The 24,439-nt window shown below is 40.5% G+C and overlaps 1 protein-coding gene across 3 annotated transcripts in view; it reads right to left on the reverse strand.

Moving 5' to 3' along the window:
- NLGN4X (neuroligin 4 X-linked) overlaps positions 1–20,432 on the reverse strand; it is a 353,256-nt gene extending 332,824 nt beyond the window's left edge. For 2 of the 3 annotated variants that reach the window (XM_050777515.1, XM_050777513.1), the window contains exon 1: positions 19,930–20,378. The gene's annotated coding sequence lies outside the window, so the exon portion shown is untranslated. Of the gene's footprint in view, positions 1–19,929 lie in introns of all 3 variants that reach the window. The other variant, XM_050777512.1, reaches the window with a different exon arrangement.
- Between the last annotated feature and the right edge of the window lie 4,007 nt (positions 20,433–24,439).

Raw genomic sequence — 24,439 nt, forward strand, 5'->3', positions numbered from 1 at the left:
GGGTCTCACTATGTTGTCCAAGCTGGTCTTGAACTGCTGGCCTCAGGCAATCCTCCCTCTTTGGCCTCTCTTTAGCCTCTATCATTCAAAATATCATATGCAATGTTGAGTTCAATAGAACTAATAATTTTAGTTAACTGTGGGTTGGCAAAGAGGAAAAAATTGCATTTGATTCTTTGTGTGTGCGTGTGCACCCGTGTGCGCGCGTGTGTGTGTGTGTGTGTGTATGTGTAATGATGCAACAAAAGCTACCTTCTGACATCCCTTTATCTTTGCTTCTCATCAGATCTGTATCTCTGCCAGGTACCAGATAATATGAGGCTGAGTTGGGAAGATTGCTTGAGCCCAGAAGTTCAAGACTGCATCGAGCTATGATTGCATCACTGCACTCCAGCATGGGCGACAAAGCGAGACCCTGTCTTCAAAATAAAACTTCATTAAAAATAGATAAAAATGAGACATACTGAGTCCAAAGAGCTGTCACATAGCTGGCCAAATTTACCCAGCAGCATTCCTTCTGGGTAGAACACTACCAAGTCACAAAGCATTTGCTCCTAAGGAGTTGGTAACCTAAGACTGTGCGTTATGGAAAATACACACGTTCCTTCTAAAATAACTTGACAACTACATTTTCCGATTCTAAAATCCACTTTCATGTAGAGTTAAAACGAGCAGTGTTTTTCAACAAGAATGTGCATTAAAAGATAGGGAAGCTATATCAATTAAAAGAAATGTAAAAGACAAATCAACCTATTGTAGTGCTAGACCTTGCGTGAGTTGCCAAACTATGAGAAGATCATTTTGACATTTACAACTTTATAGTGGATAATACGGAGGAATTACTGTTCATAATTTTAGGCATGGAAAAGATTCTGCAGCTGTGTAAAATAAAATGTTTCCTATATTTTAGAGCAATGTACAGACATATCTTTAAATGAATTACATCATGCCATAATAAGAATGGAAATATGAATGAAGTTAGATACTAAAGATTAGGCTATGCATTCATAATTGCTGAAGCCAACTGATGGGCACATGGGATCCATTATTCTATTTTCCCTTCTTTTTTTTTTTGTCATAGACCAGAAATTTTCTATAGTAAAATATTCCATAAGGTTTCAAGTGAATACAAATGTTTACAGAAGGGATACAAGAGGGAAAAATGTGTACAGACCAATGCAGAATGTTTTTTGAAACATACAAAAGAAAATAAGTAATGCCCCTATAATGAAGAATGCCCAATTTACAAGGAAGAGTTTCAAAATAAGTTAGAGGAGGGAGGGGTGTGGAGCAAAAAAATAAAGAAAAATACATTACAGGAGCAAAAACATTAAAATAATCTAAATGTCAAAAAATATGTAAAGAACTTGGTATGTTAAAGCATAGTCTTTTGAGAAAATTAACCATGAAAAACAATGCTTATGAAGATTTTTAATAATCCTAAAATGGCTTATGCTATAATAGAGTATGAAATGTAAAGTTCAAAATGGCATAGAGATATATACAGATCTAGGCGTAGAAATATAATGTGAATATCAGTAAAGATATGTGTACAGATACAAAAACAGATATGATTAAGATATAGGTGAGAAAAGGTACAATATGATATAGAACAGTTATTGATATGCTATAGCTATTGACTCTAATATTGGTACAGATACCATACAGATAAAGATGTGATCTACATGCAAATATATATGTATATACATACATATGATATAAACGCAGATAAACACATAGATGTAGATAGAGAATGATCATCTGTGTTTAAAATATTCAGAAAATCAATGGAACAAATTATAGAGTTACTTACTATTAACAACTAGTCTATGGAATGATGATCCAGTTTTACATTTCTTTTTTCAAAGTTTCTGTATTTCTTTCCTATACTATTCTTCATTCCTTCACCATAAGAAAAAAAAAAATCCTGCCTTTAAAAGTCTCCTTGAGGCTGGGCACGGTGGCTCATGCCTGTAATCCCAGCACGTCAGGAGGCTGAGGTGGGCGGCTCATCTGAGGTCAGGAGTTCGAGACCAGCCCGGCTAACATGGTGAAACACCATCTCTACTAAAAATACAAAAATTTGCCTGGCGTGCTGGTGAGCAACTGTAATCCCAGCTACTCAGGAGGCTGAGACAGGAGAATCGCTTGAACCAGAGGCGGAGGTTGCAGTGAGCCGAGATCGCGCCATTGCACTCCAGCCTGGGCGACAGAGCAAGACTCCATTTAAAAAAAAAAAAAAGAAAGAAGAAAAAAGAGTCCTTGAAATGGCTACAATTTGCTTATATTCCTTATTCAGAGAATAGATCCGGTTACATGAATTAAAAAAAAAAAAAAAGACTGCTTCTTAAGCAATGCTTAAGTAATAACCACCTGCATGCATATTAAAATTTTATGTTAAAACACATCATAAGGTTAAGAGGATGATATCACCTTTTGAAATATTGATAGTTGTGACAAGACGCACACAGCTATTCATACAGAGACTGCAGCATCTACCCTGATTAATGGGGTCCTCTGGAAGTCTTCTGGTTAGTAGCATGTTCCTTCAGCTTATATCTCTTTATCGAAAGACACTAGGATGAGTGGTGGGAGGAATGACCTCTGCCCCACTCTTAAGCTGTGGTATGGGTGCTTTTGCTTACTGCATAGGAAGGTCATAGATTAAGCAATGAAGCATGTTCAAGGACACTGTAATGTTTGCCCATCCACTGAGGTTTCCTGATGGAAGAAGGTGTTTTTGCAAGCTGAGCATCCGTGAACCAGCAAGGTTGAGAGTTTCTCTAAGAGTCATTTACTATTGAGTCCTTGCATTTACTTGCTATTCAAGTGAATAGACTTTCTGATGTCTACATCATGGCCACAAAAAAATATAAAGTAGAATAAGTCACAGTAATGTAGAATTGAATTAAAGCCCAAAGCATATCCAAAATATCCATGTGCCCACAGTGATATAAACGATTGATTAAATAAATAGAGGGGAGAGAGCCATCTTTCTTAGGGAAGAATTCCAAATAATTTATCAATATTCCACCATCCGGGAAGTGGAGCTTCATTCTGCCTCTTCTCCCACCCCCACCCCACTTTAGGGACTTGCTTTCAAAGACTAGACTTGGGGTGGAGGGGAGAGTACAACTTTACAGCAGAGAAAACTGACAAACTCTGTCAGCCACGTGATCAAAGCCACCATCAAGAGCAAAAGTCTTGCGGACAGTAGTCACCGTTGGTAAGGTGAGATGAAGGAAATCTTCATCTCTGTGGATTTCCTCCCCCAAACACATACCCCTGTCTAAAACATCAGACAGGCCCTAGTTGGTGGACATTCTCCATAACATTAATACCTCAAAACTATTAAGGTCGTGAAATACAAGGAAAGACTGAGAAACTGTCACAGACTAGATGAGGCTAAGAAAATAGGGCAAATCCATGCATCATGGTATTTCAGATGGTATCTCGGAACAGAAAAAGGACATTAGGTGAACACCAGTGAAATCCAAATAAAGTGTGATGTCGATTCTTAGTAACATACTAATGTTGGTTCCTTAATTGTAACAGATGGTCACGTAAGATGCTCTGTGGGTGTGGAGTTAAACAGTAACTCTCTGTACTATCTTTGCAACCTTTCAGCAAACCTGAAACTACCCTAACATTTTTAAAAGGTTATTTTAAAAAATGAAAACAGGAGTGCAAAAATGTCCTTTAAAAAGATTAAAACAGGTTTGTATTTTGTAAAAGTAGTCAATGTGTAAGAATCAAAGAGTCAGAATTACCATCTCAATGGAACAATTCTGCTGGCTTTCAGTCCTGAAACTTTCCACCAAACGGAATAATCAGCACCTTGTTTTAATCCTGCAGAATCAACGCCTCAGTGTACAAAAGCAACAGGAACAAAGTTAAAGTTTGGAAATGTTTCTCCTCCACATAATAAATGGAGCATTCCCAGCGCACTTACTTTAAAGCATCGTGGAAAAAATAATGAACGTCAGTCACACAGTTTTATCCACTGCGGCATTCTCAAGTTCTTAGATGGGGAGTTGTAAAAATCAAAGAACACCATTGACAAGGTCATCAAGCTGTCTGACAAACAATAATTAATTCTCAGGTCAACAGAAAGCATCTTCATAAAAGCTGTGACCTGAAAATACTCCAGGTTTCACAAGTCTGCACTGCAAAAAACAATTACCCCAAAATATGAAGGCCAGGAGTGGGCTTCTGTTCTTGATGCACAAGACAGTGGGTTCTGCTCTTAACACATCCACAAGTCCTTATTCTGACCTTCGTTTGCCCTTGAACCAGCCCTCCGATACAGACTAATCATCACAAAATACAGATTTCACCAAGTCATCTCTCTCGAAGACCTGACAGGTCATATGTGAACCCTTCAATTTGACAAGACACTCCAAGACTAACTCCTGCAAATCCAACTTCCCATTTTGCCTTTTGTGTCTCCATGAAGCTGAAGATTTCAATGCACAGGCTAATCCGCAAAAGAGGGTCCCCTGGAGCCTTTTTGCCTCTAGGCCCTTTTGTTTGACTCTTAATCTAATGAAAGTAGATGTTGCTTTTCTCTTGATTATATCTCCCAGGACTAAACATAGATGGAGAGAGAAGTAGAATCCACCAGTTTTTGCAGAAAAGTAGAGCCAAGTGCGCTGGCTCATGCCTGTAATCCCAGTATTTCAGGAGGTCAGTCCGAAGGACCCCTTGAGCCCAGGAGTTCGAGATCAGCCTGCGCAACATAGTGAGACCCCGTCTCTTAAAAAGAAAAAACATATATATAGAAAGTTCCCATCACAGACAAAGCCCTGTAAGGAAAGGAAAGAATCATCCCTGAAAAAGATCTTATCCCTTCTTAACAATGCCTGAGACACAGCCAGGTGCATTAAACAAATGCAATTAATTAACACTTAAAAAATGTAAAAATGCTGGGTTCTGACTTACAAATAAAAACAGGGAATGGGAGCAGGCTTAGAAACAGCTAAGGTGCATTCATCAAAACTCATAAAACAAAATGAGTTCCCACCAGCAAGTGCAGCTTTTAATGCGGGACATGTCTTTTCCTGCTTTCTCTGCTAGTCCCTTTCATAGAAATGATTTATCTCTTTAAATCTCTGCTGCTTAATGAAGAAAAGTCTGTTTTGAAAATTAAATAATGCACTTTGCTTTATTTTGCCCATTTAAAATTTCTTCTAATTTTGCAAGCTTGTCATGAATTGGCGAAAGCAGATATGTTAAAAATTGGGGGTATTTCATCTTCGTTTCAGGAATAGTGTTCAAAAGTATGGGGATAAATCACGGCCCGGTGCGGTGGCTCATGCCTGTAATCCCAGCACTTTGAGAGGCAGAGGCAGGTGGATCACCTGAGGTCGGGAGTTCGAGACCAGCCTGACCAACATGGAGAAACACCGTCTCTACTAAAAATACAAAATTGGCCAGGTGTGGTGGTGCATGCCTGTAATACCAGCTACTTGGGAGACTGAGGCAGGAGAAACGCTTGAACCTGGGAGGTGGAGGTTGCGGTGAGCCGAGATTGGGCCATTGCACTCCAGCCTGGGTAACAAAACGGAAACTCCATCTCAAAAAAAAAAGGATGAGGCTAAATCACTGAAACTCTCTGTGACTCAATTTCCTCGCGTACATGAGGGAATACAAATGATTGCTCAAGTACATTCAAGTCCTAACAATCTGTGATTCTGTTTTCCAATTTCATCATGAATATTCCAACAAACTGTTCTTCAAATACAATGCAGGCAATTTAGTAGGCACTGAAGCATATTTTTACCTTTCCAAAATGAAAGTGGATAACAAGGTAACATTAGCACTCTCCCTGAAGCCATCCTGTCCTGTCTACTCCCAGTGAAGTGAAATAGCTGCAAGATGTGGAGAGTACATACTTGAACACTTTTATTTATTATTTATTTATTTATTTATTTATTTATTTATTTATTTATTTATATTTTGAAACAGAGTCTTGCTCTGTCGCCCAGGCTGGAGTGCAGGGGCACCATATCAGCTCACTGCAACCTCCGACTCCTGGGTTCAAGCCATTATCCTGCCTCAGCCTCCCGAGTAGCTGGGACTATAGGCACGTGCCACCACACCCGGCTAATTTTTGGATTTTTAGTAGAGATAGGGTTTCACTACTTGAACTCCTGACTTCAAGTGATCCACCCACCTCGGCCTCCCAAAGTGCTGGGATTACAGGCGTGAGCCATCATACCAAGACACTTTTCTTAATTTGAAGAGGGAATTTTTTTTCCTGTCAAATAGGTGTTGGAAGGATGTCAGATGAGAGCTGGGATGGGGAGAGGAAGGAAGGAGGAAAGAGAAGCAGCTCCCTTCCATTCTGACCTGCTGTGGCAAGAATCCCGGAACTAGCAAGACCAACAGGATGCAGCTGGCTTCACTGAACATAATTTGCTATGAGCATCTTTAGGGACACACACTGCTGGATAAATTCCCTTCCGGGAGAGGCCACAACTGACCACTACATGGAAGAGACAGCTGTTTCTTCACTAGCCAATGAGGCATCCCCACCCAAGTGTGATCAAATGCCTCTGAGGCTCAGCCCCTCACTCCAGAATATCCCCAGGTACCTGAGGATGCTCCAGATTTGGGGGCTGCACCGTCTGTGGTTTCTCTACATTAAACAGTATTTTTGTAGCGTCAGGGGTGAGGGAGTATGGCTTACTTTTAAATATAGTTTTGCAAACTCCTTCTCTGTTTAGTCTTTGTTTGTTTGTTTGTTTGTTTTTGCATAAGCTATGATTAAAGTCAAGAGAGAAAAAAAGGTAAATGCATACCCTGGAGTCATTGAGCAACAGAATAACACTAATCAAATTCTGTCCACATAAACGATGCATTTGAATTCTTTCTAAGAGATGGGGTGTCACTCTGTTGCCCAGGCTGGAATGCAGTAGTGAGGTCATAGCTTACTGCAGCCTCAAACTCCTGATATATTCAAGTGATCCTTACATCTCAGCCTCCTGAGTAACAGGGACTACAGACATGCACCACCACACCTGACTTATTTTTAATTTTTTTTTTGTATGGATGGGGTTTCCTAGACTGGTCTCAAAGTCCTGGGCTCAAGTAATCCTCCTGCCTTGGCCTCCCAAAATGCTGGAATTACAGGCATGAGCCACTGTACCCAGCCACATTTGAACTTTTTAGCAATACTGCTACAGCATTACAGGTAGAATAATTATTGTTTGAAAAACCTTCAGGAAGATGTGTTCCCCAATAAAAAGAGAGCTATGTATGCATATGTAAATAGATGTGTAATTTACATATGCAAATATATGTATATAATTTACTTGTGTATTAATATCAAGATACATGTTGGTCTAGAAAGAAACAATTTTTAATTAATTGGGATCTGACTAGATTAAATGCCCAAATACATTTGATTGTGAAATGACTAGACACATAACTTCTTGTGCAATTTTAAGTTAATTTTCACAAATTATGTCATAAGGTGACTCACTTAAGTGAGGCTTATCAATTGAGATATCAAATAAATCCTGGAAGGTTATTTTACTGGTGAAATTGTCACGGCAGACTGAATCATAGTACACAACCACTGTCACACAAATTCTATGTAAAGCCACGTGTGAGTTATTATTCCGTCCCCATAATATGGTACCGTTTGATCTCTACCATTAACCTAGATTGTCAGAAGATTTTTTTTCTGAGGTATTGATTCCCTCACTAGGGTTAGTTGGTTGGTTTTTATGCTGCAACAAACTCGGATCTCCCCCACTTTCTACTACTACCATTCCTGTGTCTGCTTTATATGTTCAGTCTCTGCACAGGTACGGTATTTAACTTCCATGTAACTGTTACACTTTCTCCCTGGTATTTAACTTCCATGTAACTTGTTACCCTTTCTCGCTGGGTCATCCTTACTGTTTGTTACTGTTTCATACAGCATGAAGGGCCTTGTCTTGTCCTTCCTACTGGGTTACATTTTAGCTGGTAACCAGAACCCTCTGTGGTAATAGGCAACTAGAAACCCAAATGCAAGAGTTTTGACTGTGGTTTACTTATATTTGTTTTCGTTACTGTTGTTATTTTCGAAATGTCTCGTGTATTTCTCATCGGTTCTGATGCACTAAGTCTATCTGTTCCACATAATTCTCTGTAATGGGATCTACATTATTCATTTCTTCCCACAGCATACACTTGGCATGTGGGTAAATCTGCAATATGGGCATGCATGTTAAGGCTTCTTGAGCCAACAGAGCAAGCCTGCTGCTTCAAGGCGAGGACAAACCTACCCTCAAAAGCATTACCTCAGACAGGCAGCCTTCTCCCCTCCCTCAAGAATCATACTAACTCCATTATGTTTCTCAAATACTTTCATCTCCTTGCTCATCAACTGTAGTAATCTGTTTGTTGAAGAAGTTAAAATCGAACTATATAATCACTCTCTGAGAATTCGAACATGAACCTAACTCCTAATATTTGGGCTATGTAGCTCTGATGATTTTGCCTTTAACTATTTAAGAAAGATGTATGAAGACTGAATCAAGCTGTTGCTTTCCTTAACTTTTGACATAGGACATGAGAGATTAAACACACACACACACACACACACACACACACACCCCAGAAGAAAAATTCTGATAAAACGTGTTTGTTCTTACACATAAAACCAGAGGTGCAAAATAACATTAGCCTATGGTTAATATAGGAAAGATAAGCAATTTCATCTTCCTTGTATCCCACTTATTGGTACTCAACAAGTTTTGAGTAAATTTGTGAAATAAAGAAAAAAACCAACAAGTTCATTTCTCCAAGTAGTCTTGGTAATTTCAACACTTTGAAGTGTCTTCATACCCTGTTAGTACTTCTTTCTGCTCTGTGTCAACAGAAGTATTCTCAACACTGTTGTGGTTAATTTGGTTAACACTCATTACAAAGAACCCTAAGTTATCTATCACATCTGCTAAACCCATTAGTACAGGAGACTTTAAGGCCATAATGTGTCCATTTTCAGGATATAATTGAAGAGAGGCAAATGATATATGAGGTTTTCCAAAAACATTAGACCAGGGAGCCTCTTCAAGAAAGAATCCCCGATTCGGGAGTTCTTATACTTTTTAAAGAATCTTCATAAAATATTTTCCTCTGAGACAATACAATCTATGCCCTATCTTTAAGCAATCCTAGGTCACCAGTATGAGTGATGTTGTCTATTTTTAAGGTTCTCTCATGATTCTAAAAGACTTTAAGTTGTTGAAAAATAAATTATATGAGGGGTGGTAGAGTTTGAAACAATTATCTGTGATGTTACCAGATATTTTAGACTAAAATATATTAGAATCCAAGGTATTGTTCATGCCTTAAAACAACTGAAATATCTGACTGTTGCTTATTAATTTTAAAAAGAATATAGGAAATAGCCATTAATTAATGAGGCTGTTTTCACTACCACATTAAAAAAAAAAAAAGCTCACAGTTGCCTGTATGTTTTTGTTGAATCAAAGTAATCTGCTTTATGTATGCATGCATTTATTCAAAGAATTTACTAAAATCAAAATCAAGCTTTTATAAATCTAGGGTTTGACAAAGTTTTAAAATATAACCAGCTATACAAATATGGCATGTGGGAAATTCTATTAAATTGTCATGAACATGCTTCTTTGTCATTCCAGGAGTCTTTCTTTTCATTACTCTTTCCTATTTGATCTGTTCTTCTATAGAATTATCTTCATTTTCTCTTTAATACCTTAAGGATCCCTGAGACCTTGTCACTCATCCAAATAGAATAAAGGAATGAGGGAAGAAAGAAGGACGGAAAGAAGAAAGGACGGAAAGAAGAATGGAGGGATGGAGAAAGGAAGGAAGGGAGGAAGGGAGGAAAGGAAGGAAGGAAGGAAGGAAGGAAGGAAGAAAAGGGAGGGAGGGAGGGAGGGAGGAAAAAAAAAGAAAGAGAGAGAAAATGAAGGAAGAAAGGAGAGAAGGAGGGAGAGAAGGAGGGAGGGAGGGAAGGAAGGGACGGAGAGAAGGATGATAGATGGACAGGAAGGAGAGAAGGAGGGAAGGAGGTAAAGAAGAAAGGAGGGATGGAGAAAGGAAGGAAGGGAGGAAGGAAGGGAGGAAAGGAAGGAAGGAAGGAAAAGAAAAGAAAGAGAGAGAAAATGAAGGAAAAAAGGAGAGAGGGAGGGAGAGAAGGAGGGAGGGAGGAAGGAGGGAGGGAGAGAAGGATGATAGATGGAAGGGAAGGAAAGAAGGAGGGAAGGAGGTAAAGAAGAAAGGAAGGAAAGAAAGAAGAGAAAAAGGTAGGAAGGAGAGAGGGAGGGAAGGGAAGGAAAGAAAGAGTAAAAGAAGCAAGGAAGGAGGGAGGGAAGGAAGGAAAGAAGAAAGGAAGGGAAGAGGGAAGGAAGCTATAGTTTCTGTGCACCATTAACTAACAATAGCTCCTGTGAACCAGCCTGGAAGTCCATTCACCACACAAAACATAGTTTCTTTTGGAAAATGCAAGTCAAACTATATATATGGTTTGTGTATATATATATGTATAAAGTTTGCATGTACTTTTCATACAAAAGAACAAGAACAATACGTATACATACACATACACATATATTTTATTACAGATTTATATGGATTTTACTATATATTATTTGTCACAATTATATGTACATAGTAATATATACTAAATATACTAAATTATATTTAAATGAGTTGTATTCAATATATAATAAATTATAAGTATATAAATCCAATTTGTATTATATATTTATATGACTTATATGTTATATATTAGTATATAATTTATATTTATATAATACATGTTTAAATAAATTATATTTTGTATAAATAAGTTTGCAATGGCTTTAGAAATACATGTAGTTTAAGTTATAAAGGATTTCATCAGTAATATAAATGGCATATAAATACAATTATATAAGTGTATATAAATACAACTATCTAGAAATAAATATATATTAAATGGCTATTGTAGATGACGGTTTCATTCAAGTATATAAGTTGGATACAAATACTACTGTATAAGTGTACATAAATGCAATTTCATATAAATAATTACATGTTATCTGTAGAAATTAAAATGAATAATGTATGATCTGTATATGTTTATAGGCATCCTATTTTTTACATATACATACATTATATATATATGTATGTATGATGAAGGCTCTGTAGATATAATTTGCAAATAAAACTATTTTATGCATCTTATTTATACTGGTGGCTATAACTGACCTAGCCCATTTCTTTCTGCACACCTGTATACTGATGTTTCAAAAACATAAGTCTGTTCACAGTCTTATCAAGTGTAAGTAGAATTCTTAAGAACCTGTGCATAGTGGTGAGTGAACAACCTAAATGTGAAACCCTCTAGTATTCATTCACTTTTGCTCCTGTTGTCACCTGGGATTGTCAATGCTTTTCAGTAGCTGCAATGTGAATGTATAGTGCACGTTACATTTGAATTCAAGGAAGTCTGCAGGAAGAGAGGGGCCCAAGAACATAAAGAGACTATAATGAGGTTCTCAGCTTTTGTGACCTCAAACTTCTCCATATTTATTGAAAGGGAATGCAGAGTTTCTGAAGCTGGGCAGATACAATGCTCTGCTGACCTTGCCACAAGGCTTCAATGGAACAGTCTCTCAGCAAAGCCTTTGGGCACCAAGAGAAATCAAGGTGAGAATCTTCTACAAAGGCAGATAAAAGGGTTATGAGTTTAGCCTTGGTAAAGGGTGCCCAGTTTGATCTTTGTAAAAGTTGTCTATTTCTCCATACAAGTATATAACCTTGCACAATATTGATGGACAAGAGAGGGTAACATTTTGTCACACATATAGATAGTTTCACCATAAACATAGGTGAAACCTTCCTTGGAATTAGCACCCAAATTAGAAAAAAAAAGCTTCCAGGAGACCTAGAGAAAATGGACACCCGTCCCTTAAACACATACTTTCTACTTACTTAGCTCTCATGTTAATGAATGTCTTCACTCCTAAATGAGGAGTACACCCAGACCCATCATAGGTAACTTTATAACTTTCTTTTTATTTTATTTATTTTATTTTTTTTTATTTTTTGAGATAGAGTGTCGCTCTGTCACCCAAGCTGGAGTGCAATGGCACGATCTCGGCTCACTGCAACCTCCCCCTCCCAGGTTCAAGCAGTTCCCTGGCCTCAGCCTCCTGAATAGCTGGGATTACAGGCGCACACCACCACGCCTAGCTAGTTTTTATATTTTTAGTAGAGACAGGATTTCACCACGTTGGCCAGGCTAGTCTTGAATTACTGACCTCAAGTGATTTTCCCACCTCGGCCTCCCAAAATGCTGGGATTACAGGCGTGAGCCACAATGCCAGGCCAACTTTATAACTTTCATTGTACATTTTCTATTTTTATTTATTTTTTACGTTTTATTTATTTATTTATTTATTCATATTTTTAGAGATAGGGTCTTGCTCTGTGTCCCAGGCTGAAGTACAGTGGTGTAATCATAGCTCACTGCAGCCCTGATCTCCTGGACTCAAGTGATCCTCCCACCTCAGCTGGAGCCACAGGTACTTGCCATCATGCCCGGCTAATTTGTTTTTAATTTTTGTTTCTTTGTGGAGTTGGGGTCTCACTCTATTACCCAGGCCAGATGTTACAAATTGTTTAATATAACATAGGTTTGGTGAATGATGAGAATAAGAAAAGGAAAATAATGGAAAATCACATTTTTTCCTTCATATATGTATATATCAATATATATATATATATATATATATATATATATTTGCTTTTATCTAATGTGTTGCAATGGCTGAGAAAAACATTTTTTGCAAGGACTAGTTCCCAGTTAATGTGTTGGCATATGCACACATGTATGTGTATACACCCGCTCATACACACTGCCATTCTTCCCATGTAGCTTCAGGGCGTGAGGGCATCTTGTCTCACTTAGGAAAACAGTTAACAATGACATATTTTGTTTGTGAAAACATGCATTTACTTTTGTGAGTTTCCCCACCTAACCCATTCAGAGTTATATTCACAGAGAGTAGTGAGGACTGGAACAAGTTAAAGGCACTCAGTTGCAATGAGTTTTCTTCTGTCCACATCCCCCATGCTTTTGAGACCACAGTTCCACACTGAACAGCCCGACTGACCATTGGAGTCATATGGCATGCCTCACTGTTTTTGGACTTGCCCGTCCCATACTCCAGAGCCATATATTGGTGGTGTTGAAATACTAAACATGGAAAATGGCACCACATGCAACTTCACCACAGCCATCATCACAGAACCAAGGAGGCCTTTTCTGTACTTTGCAAAAACAAACCACAATTCACCATAGCTCTTTTATCAGTGCCAGTAACACTTAGTAACCTCAGTCCTTTTTTTAAAAAGGACCCAAAAACTTACCATACAATGCAACTTGAAACAACTCAAGTTCCTTTTCAGCTTATATGACAGGCTGAGTTTCACGCCTGAAAAAGATGCCCTTAGCAAAATATGTGTCCCCTCTCCCCAAACAAAGCAAACAAACAACCAAGCAAAAACAGAGAAAATAAGCCTGGATGAAGGGTTGATGTGGGAGCCGGGAGAGATGCCCACAGATGTTCATAAAATCACAGGTCTGGGGTGATGGCTTTGAGATTCAAGTTTTCATCATCCAATCAGGTATTGGCCTCTTAAAACCAAAATGATCACCGATATTAACAGGTAGAACTAAAAAAGTCCTATTGTAAGCCAAAAATAGCACTCTCTTACTTTGACAAACCATGATTTCTTTATATAACATACATTTTAAATAAAACAACCTAAACAAAATTCTGGGCCATTTATTCACATTTCCAGAGAGCAGTGAAAGCCTGGATCATTTCATTAGCACTATACTGAAATTAACATTTCTCTCTTTGAAATGTATTCCTCAAGTGATGAGACCCTAAATGTTCACTGTATTTCATCTCCTTTCTAAATTATGGAGGATTACTCTTTTCCTGTCTCAAATAAATTCAATAAAACCTCATGGTATGGTTTGGCTTTGTCCGCACCAAACCTCATCTTGGATTGTGGCTCCCATAATCGCCACATGTCGTGGGAGGGACCCTTTGGTGGGAAGTAATTGAATCATGGGGACAGTTTGCCCCATGCTATTCTCATGATAGTGAGTAAGTTCTCACAAGACCTGTTGATTTTATAATGGGCTTCCCCCTTCACTCGGTTCTCATTCCTCTCCTTCCTGCCATCATGTGAAGAAGGAAGTATTTGCTTCCCCTTCCACCATGATTGTAAGTTTCCTCAGGCCTCTCCAGCCATGCTGAACTGTGAGTCATTTAAACCTCTTTCGTTTATAAATTATTCAGTCTTGGGTATGTCTTTTTTAGCAGCCTGAGGATGGATTAATACACCTCATCTCACTATCTATATATATAAAATAATAAGATACATATTATATTTTTATATATAGATGCAGACCTTACTATAATATCTATTACTATATATATATTATATAGTAGGATATGTATCTTACTATATATAGTTTCATATATATGTATTTTAGTATTGTAGGGGTTAGGTGTGTTCTCCTTCAGGTACCATTTCTGGGAAGATGAGAGTGCTTTAGGAACACGTGGTGTGTGGAGGTGTTCCACATACACCTGGGACACGTGAACTCAACACGAAATGTCTATAAATTTGAAATCTCAGCCCGAGGTAGATGGGCTGTTTTCCACCATCAAACTTCCACTCCTGTAATGATTTTATGAGCCTTTTATTTACTTATTTTTTGTTTAATGTAACCACCTGCAGAGAGAAAGCCTCTTCATCTATACATTTATTCAAAGCCTATAAATGGCATAATGACAAACTGCTAGGAGATATCACCTTCTTTTTTTCTTGTTGATGTGTGCTACTCTGCCCCAAGAAAAATGAGGAAGGGCTTCCTACATTGTCATTCACTTAACAAAGAACAGTTCAGACTTTCAAAGTCCAAATGTAGGTTGTTTAGAGAAAAATGACAAAACTGTAAAATATTCATTGAGTGAATGGTAGTAGAGGGCACAGCAGATGACCTAACTGCCTCAACAGCCTGGGCTTCAATTTTGATTCTCACTTTCTCTAACTGACTGTTGCAAAAGCTGTATCTTTGATTTCAAACTGGTAGCTCAGGAGTTTAAGATATCAGTGGTGGCTATTCAAATCTGTCTGAATATCCATTCACATAATTAAACAGGAGATGAAGTCTGTCCTCCGAAAAAGTGCAGTATTCAGACAAAAACACACACAAAAAGAGCAACAGATTTAAACTAAACCGAACAGAGTTCCCCGTTTTTAAAAGGGGAAAGCATTGTTAAAATATTAAAAGTCAGAAAGCAATACAGAAAGAATACATTCCGGTTTACACACTGAAATTCTGTCTCTTACACTTGACATCCACATTCTAAGACCAACTCTCACCATATTTGGAATTTAAGTATATTTTAACCAGATAAGAGTATCTTTAGAAGTAGGATATTAAATGACTTAAAATATTTGTATATTGCTACTTCATCTGAATGCAATGCATTCGCTCAACAAGTTGCACTACTGACGATATTCAACAGTATTACGAAAGGTTTGAAATGTGGCGTACCAATTAAAAAGAAAGAATGTTAAACAGAGGTCATTCCCTCATGCACTTGAATGTTTAGTTTTGTGAGAACCTTTTGGTTGTGGTCTAGAAATAAAAGCACAGTATTCCAAATGGCTTTTAAAGAGACCCCTGCACTTCCAAAAGCAAGTCTCCGTTGCGGAGTCAGTCAACAGTCTCATCTTTGTGGAGAGACTATAAGCTTTCCACAAATTACTACACACAAAACAATGAAATAGCCAAGTTCACACATTTTAAAAAATCTATATATTTACCATTAGTCTACATTCCAGGCCAACAACTATGAACTTTCAAATTCCTTCAAGTCTGCTTGTAAATTTCACAGCATCAAGATAACTTCATTATCTACCTTATGCACCCACCAGTCCCTTATCAAATATCTGTTATATTCCTAGGTTTGGGTAAAAATCAGCTAGGTTACTGGTTTTAGGGCCAACTGTATATTCAACATTAGTTTATTTAAATAAAACACAAAGAAAAGCAACAATTCTTCCACCGGAGAAGAAAACATCAAAGCATCTTTAAAACTGCATCCGTGCACAGGTATTATTATGAAAATGTAATTATTATTCTGGTTTCAAAAAAAAAAAAATCAAGCCCCCCATTTTAATCCACTGACTTAAAACTGATGAAGTAATTTTACACTTGCTACAACTGGCCCTGATTGTGTTCTTACATGTCAAAGAAAATACTCTTTAAAATGGCCATATGTATATATATATATATACACATGTACACACACACATATATATGTAGAAATGTAGAATGCGTGCGTGTATGTCTGTATACACACACACACATACACACACACGCATTCTACATTTCACTGAGTAATAAAATACTGAATTTCTAATCTGAGAAAATGCATGCTTGCAGAGGTCTCCATGAAATTCCTATATTCTTAATTTTAGGATACACAGAAATTCCATATTTTTTTCTGGAAATACAGGAATTAATGCAACCATGTGCCATTAGCCATCCCTCCCCCTCTTAACATTTTGCACATTTTCACAGGAAAATCTGTGCTGAGGATTTAATGGATTACTGCTAACATCTTCCCCACAGCCAACTAAAGGTATGAAATAATTCTCCACTCTCCAAATCTGCCCCCATAAAACTGCAGATTTCTTTGCGTTCTGATTTCACCCCGCTCTGCCATCCCCTAGGAAAAGGCTCAGTGTGTCCATTCAAACTATGCAGGTCTCTTGCAGTTTCTGCCGCTTTGTTCTCATCAAAGGCAGGTGTTTGCACCCTGGCCGTTTAATTTCTAGCTGAAAAAGGAAACTACCCCGGATTTCTTAAGCATGAACTTCTATGTCGCCCGCAGAACGCCCACACAAACTGGCAATTCTGCTTCGTCAGGATAACGAGGTCTTCCTAAACTTTTTCTTTTCCTTTTTTTTTTCCTTTCTTTCTCTCTCTCTCTTTTTTTTTTTCTTTTGCTTTCGCCTTCCTCACATCACAGGAAGGGCTGATTCTGAGATGGGAGCTCACGCACACCACCCCCTTTTAAGAAAATATAATGCAATGCGCTCCGATGTAAACCCTACGGGCAACGGATGCCTTCAAAAAGCATGAGATAAGAGCAACAACAACAACAACAACAACAAACCACCGCCCCCCACAAAAAAATGACCAAATAGAAACAAAATAAAGTAAAATAAATTAAAAAGAAGAAGCCATACTACCACCTTGTGGATTCAGCTCGCAAGAACATCACCTGCTTAGTTCCAAAACCCCCACCCAACCCCCACCCCAAATTTCTTAAGTTGGGTCCAAATGACAGATCAAGATCCTCCGTCCTCGCTCCCCGCAGACTCGCCCAAGCCCTAGGCTGAATTCGTGACGCGCGCGCCCAGCGCCCGCGCGAGTTGCAAGCCCGGGCGCACCGCAGAGGCCAAAACCCCGCCGGAACCTCCAAGGACCCCTCCACGCTGCCTTCTGCACCCCCTCCCCCGCATCCCCGAGATAGCAGCAGCACATACATATAAAAAGGCTCACACCTGCCGTAGGTTCAGAGGAAGAAGCCAGAGAAAAAGAAACCCGCAGTACAAAAAAAAAAAAAAAAAAAAAAAAAAAAAAAAAAAAAGCCTTCTGGGGAAGGGGAGGGGTACGATGCGGAGGACGTCCTCCGGGTGCCCCTCGGCCTCCATGCAGGACATCCGTTCCCAGGGTGGCCCGGGCCAGGCCTCGGGGGTGCAAGGGTTGACCTGACCCCCCCCCCGCTCCCGCTCCCGCCTCTCCGGGAAGAAAGGTTGCTGTGTCTGGCGGCGAGCAGGCGCCGGAATGGTGCGCCCGGGCCCAGGGCTGCACGGTGCACGGGGCCCCGATACCGGGAACGCAAAGCTCCGGGTGAGGCCTAGGAGAACCACGCCGAGGGACCCCAGCCTACCGGTTCTCGGAGGGGCGAAAAAGCCAGGTCAGGTTGAGGGAGAGGAGGAGGAAGGGGTGTCCAGGAGAACGACTGGAAGATAAGAGCATCCCCCGGGGTAGCGACCGGCCTCTTGGAAAACCAGAGGCGGAGGGAGCAGCCGCGGAGTGGAGGGCGCAGGCCGGGACCTGGGCCTCTCCTCCCACAGCAAGCCCCCCGCCCACGCATCATCTGCAGCCGAGCGGCACCTACCTCCCTCTCCCCACCTCATCCCTGCTCGCTCTTCCGCTGGTCAGGCCACGCGGGTGCCAGCGCGGGCTGGGGGCGCCCCAGCCGCGGCCTTGGGGAGGGGGCGGGACTGAAGTTCACTCTCTCCCTGCGTGGTCTAGAAGCCTCTCGCCCACCCGCCACTGTCTCCCCCGCCTCTGGCTGCGCGCTTGGCGGATCTTCTCCATCAGTTCTGCCCACTGGAGTGGGAAGGGGCCGGGCCGAGCCGCGCGGGAATTGGCAGGCGGAGAGGCGGGGAGGCGGGGTAAGAGACGAGATGAAATCGGCCCGGGACAGCAGAGAGCCTTGGGATGGGATGGGAGGGAAGAGGGGGTGGCGGTGGCGTTTTCCAGGGCTGTGGGGGTGGTGCGCCTATTGGAACCTACTCCTCAGCCTCCTTCCCCGTCCCCACCTAGGGGACTGGCGGACCGTGCGTCCCGCAGGCTTAACACTCCCCCCGACACCCCCGCTCCGAGAAGGGGTGTTCTCAGTGGGCACCGACTAGGGCTCCAGATCCCCTGAGACCCAGACAAGGGCTCCGGTCGTCTGTCCTCGCAGCTTCCAACTTTTCCGCTCCTCCGGATAAGCGGGCAGTTCAGAGATGGTTCCCAGGGCGGCAGCTGCAAGCCCCCCAGCGCCCCCATCAAAGGTTCAGACTACACTCAAAGGCTCCCGAAGAAGCAAAACCACCAGCTCTACCCCTTTCAGCTCCTCACCCTTCCCACCCGCCTCGAAACCCACACACACGGGAAAGGGGTGCATGGAGCCCGCTCCCCGGTTTGCAGAAGCAGCGCGGAGCTACGGTCATTTCGTCTTCACGCGGGGTCTCCAGCGCGCCTGGATCGTTCCCTAGCCCAGCCAAGCCAGGTCTAATCAGTCTCGTGCGTTATTTCGTGCATCACCCAAGCCGTCATCTTATCCAAGGCCCGGAGATGAAGGAGGGAAAAAAAAATCGCTTAATGCAACCCCGACCAAGCCTGTTTTCCCTTTTTCTCTCTGGTTAACCGCACTCCCCCAACCCCGCAAAAAAGCACCCCAGGCGGTGGTAGCTGACAGTTTTCTTAAAGAAGAAGGGGGTGGGGGGGGTGAGGGGGAGAAAAAGAAAAGAAAAGCCTCCCATGCCTCACAGTTTGCAGAAGTCTTCCTGCCTTCACCATCTCCAGCCCTGACCGCTTCGCTCCTTCTCTCCCTGTACTGCAGATACATATATATATTTTTCCCCTCTCCCCGCCACAATCTTCTGTTTATTTGTATGGAAGGCAGCGCTACTTTGTAAACACATCACACACGGCCCCAGAGCCGTTCAAATAGCTGATTGCAGCAAAACGCTTCCAAACAACGGTAGTCCGGATTTTTCTTTTTAAGTGAAAATAAAACCAAGTATTTCTGTGGAGAGGTTGCATGTAAAAGCCATATGAAGGTCCACACTCCCACCCACACCTAAGAAATGGAGCGAGACAGATAGGAGAAAGTCCTGTTCAAATTTTCCAAAAATAATATTAATAATCATAAAAGAAAAAAAGATCAAATAAAGTGAAACTCAAGTATCTGCAGTGAGGCTTTCCATCCTTTGCTGGAAAACCACTGCAAGTCAAAATGTTTAAACGGCTTTTTAAAATAAGGAGAATAATATCCCAGAGACACGTCTTAAAACTACACCTACCTTAGCTTTGGAAGAGCTGCATCGGCTGTTAAGAGTTCTTTTTACACGTCCAGATTTTTCTAGGCAACTCGAAACGAGGTATGATTCAGGAGGATGTTTTGAAAGCCCAGGAGCCTTCCCCTTCTGGAACCCCCCAACTAGATTTGCTCATCCAGAGGAATGCAAGAGCCACCAACACCGCCTAGTTTGGAGGAAATTCGTTGTTTCTGCCGTCAATGGTCTGTGGACGGGCAGAACAAGCATTACAATTGAAGCAGGAAGGGCCGAGCTAGTGGCTGAATAAGAGCTCTGTGCTAAGAGACAGAGAAGGGAGAGAGACGGTTCTGCAAGAAAAAGAGAGATTGAGGAGAGAGGTCCTGCTGTCTCCGGGGCTCTCCCTCTGCCATTGGACCAAACTGAATGAAATTTACAAAGCCAGCAGCCAATAGATCTCCGGAGTCTGCCCCATCACTACAGAAACCACATCCACAGCTACAACCTCATGCAAAGAACAGCTAATCCCAGTGCAAACCAGCTGTAACGGAGAGATCCCGGGTACCCGGGAGATAGAGCAGGTGGGCATGGCACACGGTGCCACAGCACCAGACGCGCACAGCAAACCTTCTTCCTCTTTGCTTTTTTAGGACTCTCTAGATACCCTCCACACCAAACATGCTGCAGTATATGCAAACATCTTTAACTGTTTAAGGTCATGATCTCCAGCAGTCCCTGTATCTGCGTTATTGTGAGTCAACTGGGAAGCAATGATATAAAAAAAAATTTTAAGAGCAGCAAACATTGGAATGCAGCTCTGTAAAGTACAGGACCTCTTTTATACTCAGGGTATGGTTGAGAGAGGATCGATGAAAGCTTTTTGTTTTCTTCTATTCTTATACGTTCATGAGTTTGATAAAACTTTGGAGTTGTGCCCAGGATGAGGCATTTGTTTTTAAATACGCCTCTTCATTTCCAGGGTCCAGGAGGTTATCTTTCCGAGGGAGTTTCAAGTTGCATGGGGCGAGGATGGGGGTATGGCCCCTGTACTTAAAGTTGAGTTGGAGAAAGTTGGGTTTAATTTGGCAATGCAAAGATCAGAGGGCATCATAGAGTGTTGTGACAATGAACACGGATTTTAAAATGAGATTGCTTGGGTTCAAGTTGCATGTGACTTTAGGTGTGTATTTTAATGGTTTGCCTCCATTTCTGCATCTGCAAAATGGAACAGATAATCGACATGTAATACTGTAATGATTAGCTGAGTTAATGTGTGGGCCCTCGTAGTCTTCACAACAATATTACATGGTGATTACTTTTATTCTTCTGACTGGCCAGAAAAGTTAGCTTTTCTTAAAATTATTTCGTGGTCCATTAATTCATTTATGAAAGGAAAAAAATAGTGTCTGCAACACATAGGATATCCTCCTAATTGCTTCTGCTTTAGGCAGTAAACCGAAGCATGAAGCCTGCCACGATGATGTGACGGATACTTGGGCAGCATGACCAATAATAGGGAAGGTGATAGACACCAATTTGGGGACCTGGTTTCGTGTAAAGACTCTATCCTCACAAACTTTGCCTTGTTGTAAAATCAGTTATGTTCTGTGAATCTGTTAAACTGAGATTAAAATTACCTTTCCTGTGGGCTTCTTGTGGAGACTACATGAAATAATATGTATAAAAGCACCTTTTACCAACAAGATAGGTACACAGATATACACTTATCTATTAATAGGTACCTATACCCAATAATAGAAAAAACATATATCCATCCATACGTATGTGTGTGTTCTGATTATTGGATAGATATTTAGAAACATACATGTACTTTTTCCATTATTGTATAGATACTGAAGACCTAACACAATAATATTGTTAATAAGTATAGCTTATTCCACAAATCAGTGATATACATGGATATAGACATATAGATGTAGATATATGGACATACACAGATATCTATATCCTAAACTAAAGCAGAATCTCAACTTTAACACAGTAATTTATAGTAGGCCAGAACGTCATGGGTTTTGCCAAGAATATATTAATTCATTGACTTATTCATAAATTCAGGGTTTTGTTTTTTTTTTTTAACCACTGGAACAGTCCTAAGCACTGACATGCATCTGTGAGTGAAACTCATCCATTTATTTTTGAGAAAGCATACAGTCTAGTGGACAAGATAGCCAAAAGCATGATAAAAAATAGGCTTACAAGGTGTGCACAAGGAATACATATGAATTCGTAGGGACCTATGGAGGTGAAAATGATTAAGGAAGGGTTTGCAAAGAAAGAACTTTCTGAGTAGGGAAGAAATGGTACACAGACACTGACTGGGTGAAGAAGTTCATGGATAAAGATATCATAGCAATACTGTGTGTGTGGAGATCTAGAAATAGGGAGGGTTTGGCATGCCAGGACATTGAGTTTGAAAAGAAGGTGGTAAAGAAAGGATTAGAGACCTAATTGTGAAGAGTTTTGAATGCCATGCTGAAAAGGTAGAATTTATCCAGTAACATATTTTCTGCAGCGAGCGGGGAAGAAATGATCAGATTTATATTTTAGGGCAATCATTGTGATGGCAACGTGGAGAACAAGTTGAAGAGGGCCAATGTGGAAAGAAAAGAAAATATTTGTAAGATTGTTGCAAGAATGGATGCAACAAATGAAGTCCTGAATGAGAAACACAGAAAGAGAAAGAGAAAAGGAGAAAGGGAAGGGACAGAAAAGGAAGGGAAGGGTAGCGAAGGGAAGAGAAGTTGGTGTGGGGAGACATCACTTCTAAATACTTTAAGGCAGCATGATAAAGTGAGATTGGGAGGGAGAGTTTGGGCAAAATCTGAATGCTTGGCTTAGTTTGTGGCTGCATTAGTTGAGTAGCAGATCTCTTCCCTGAGACATGTGACCTGGAAGAGAGGAGGCAGGCACATTTTCACTTCTATCTGAATGACTCCATTGAGAGTTTTTAAAAATAATTTTAAAAATAGGGCAACATAGTGAGACCCTGTTTCTATGAAAAAATTTTAAAACTAGCTGGTAGTGGTAGTGTACCCTTGTGGTAGCAGCTACTCAGGAGGCTGAAGGGGTAGGGTCACTTGAGCCAGAGAGGTGGAGGCTGCAGTGAGCCATGATCATGCCACTGTACTCCAGCCTGGGTAGCAGAATGAGACCCTCCCTCAAAAAAAGAAAAAAGTCAGAAAGCATCTTAGACAGACGGAATCATGGTTGTAAGAAAAAGTGAATATAAGATGTTATGAAATTATCATTTCCCCTAATCCAAAATCCCTCACAGGAGACCAGGATAGGACCCAAAACACCAGTTTTTAACAATTGGGCCACCAGATTGCAACACAGACAGAGGCGCTAGAGAAGTTTAGATCCAAGATTCCTGGAAGGGATAAGGTTATCATTCTCCATGCTTCCATTTTAAATCTAACTGTGGAGTATAGTGAAATGTGGGAGTTGGGGGGAGTCATAAAATGAAATAAAACAGTAGGTTTCCAAGAACGATACATAAGTTGGGTTTGATACAAAGAACTGGAGGGAACATGAGAAATAATCTATACCACACTACTTGTTCTCTCTGTCTCAGTGTCTCCATCAACCACATTCTGGTATTATGTTCAAGCTCCTGTGAGAGCAATATGTAGAACTCTGAATGCAATACTAGTGAAGCCAGTGGGGCACTGCTGATTCGTATTGACTCTCCTAATACAATGGTCCAAGTGAAACAGAAATATTTTCAGTAGGATAATAATTGTTCATGCAATAGTAATATAGACTATGTTATTAGTTACTAATCATTATTAGAGAGATAAATATGTATAGTATAGAAGGTGCTTACAATCTAATAAGAGGATAAATTAAGCTCTTTAATTATTAAAATGCAACTCAATGTGTGATATATGCCATCTCCAAACCATACAGAAGGCATAACAGGCTTCCTATTGGGATGGTGAGAAAATTGTTCACAGATGAACAAGGTTTTCCTGGGGAATTGGAGAGCGGGATTGGGAAATTATTCCAGGTTAATAATATCTGGAAAAGAGAAACAGATATGGAGTGAGCAAAGGCTTTGGAAGTTCAAGGTGCACAAGGATGACCCAGGAAGATGGTTACAAAATTAATGCCTCTAGAGCTAAACACCAGGATTCAAACTTAGCAGGTCTTGAGTGAGTTCTAGGAACCTGCATTTGGGGGGTCACCCCACTACATGAGATTGTTTTTTCCTCAAATTAAACCTTGAAAACAAGAGTGGTGGTGAGCTGATGATAAGCTTTCACGATTCATAGAGGAGAATAAGAAGAAATCGGTCAGGCTGGACTACAGAGGTTGATGAATATTCATTGGTTGGAATCCTTATGGGTGTTAGTGGGGAGTGATATCAGAGATTACCTTTCAGAGAGTTTACTCTGAGGGGATTTAAGGGCTGGGACATTCTAGAACAAAAGAGGACAGTGAGGCTGCTGCATTCATAAATTAGGGCAGTAGTAGTGAAAATAACACAGTTTTAATGAATTTTTTTTCACTATGA

Source organism: Macaca thibetana, chromosome X (genome assembly GCF_024542745.1).
Source record: "Macaca thibetana thibetana isolate TM-01 chromosome X, ASM2454274v1, whole genome shotgun sequence".
Taxonomy (NCBI): domain Eukaryota; kingdom Metazoa; phylum Chordata; class Mammalia; order Primates; family Cercopithecidae; genus Macaca; species Macaca thibetana.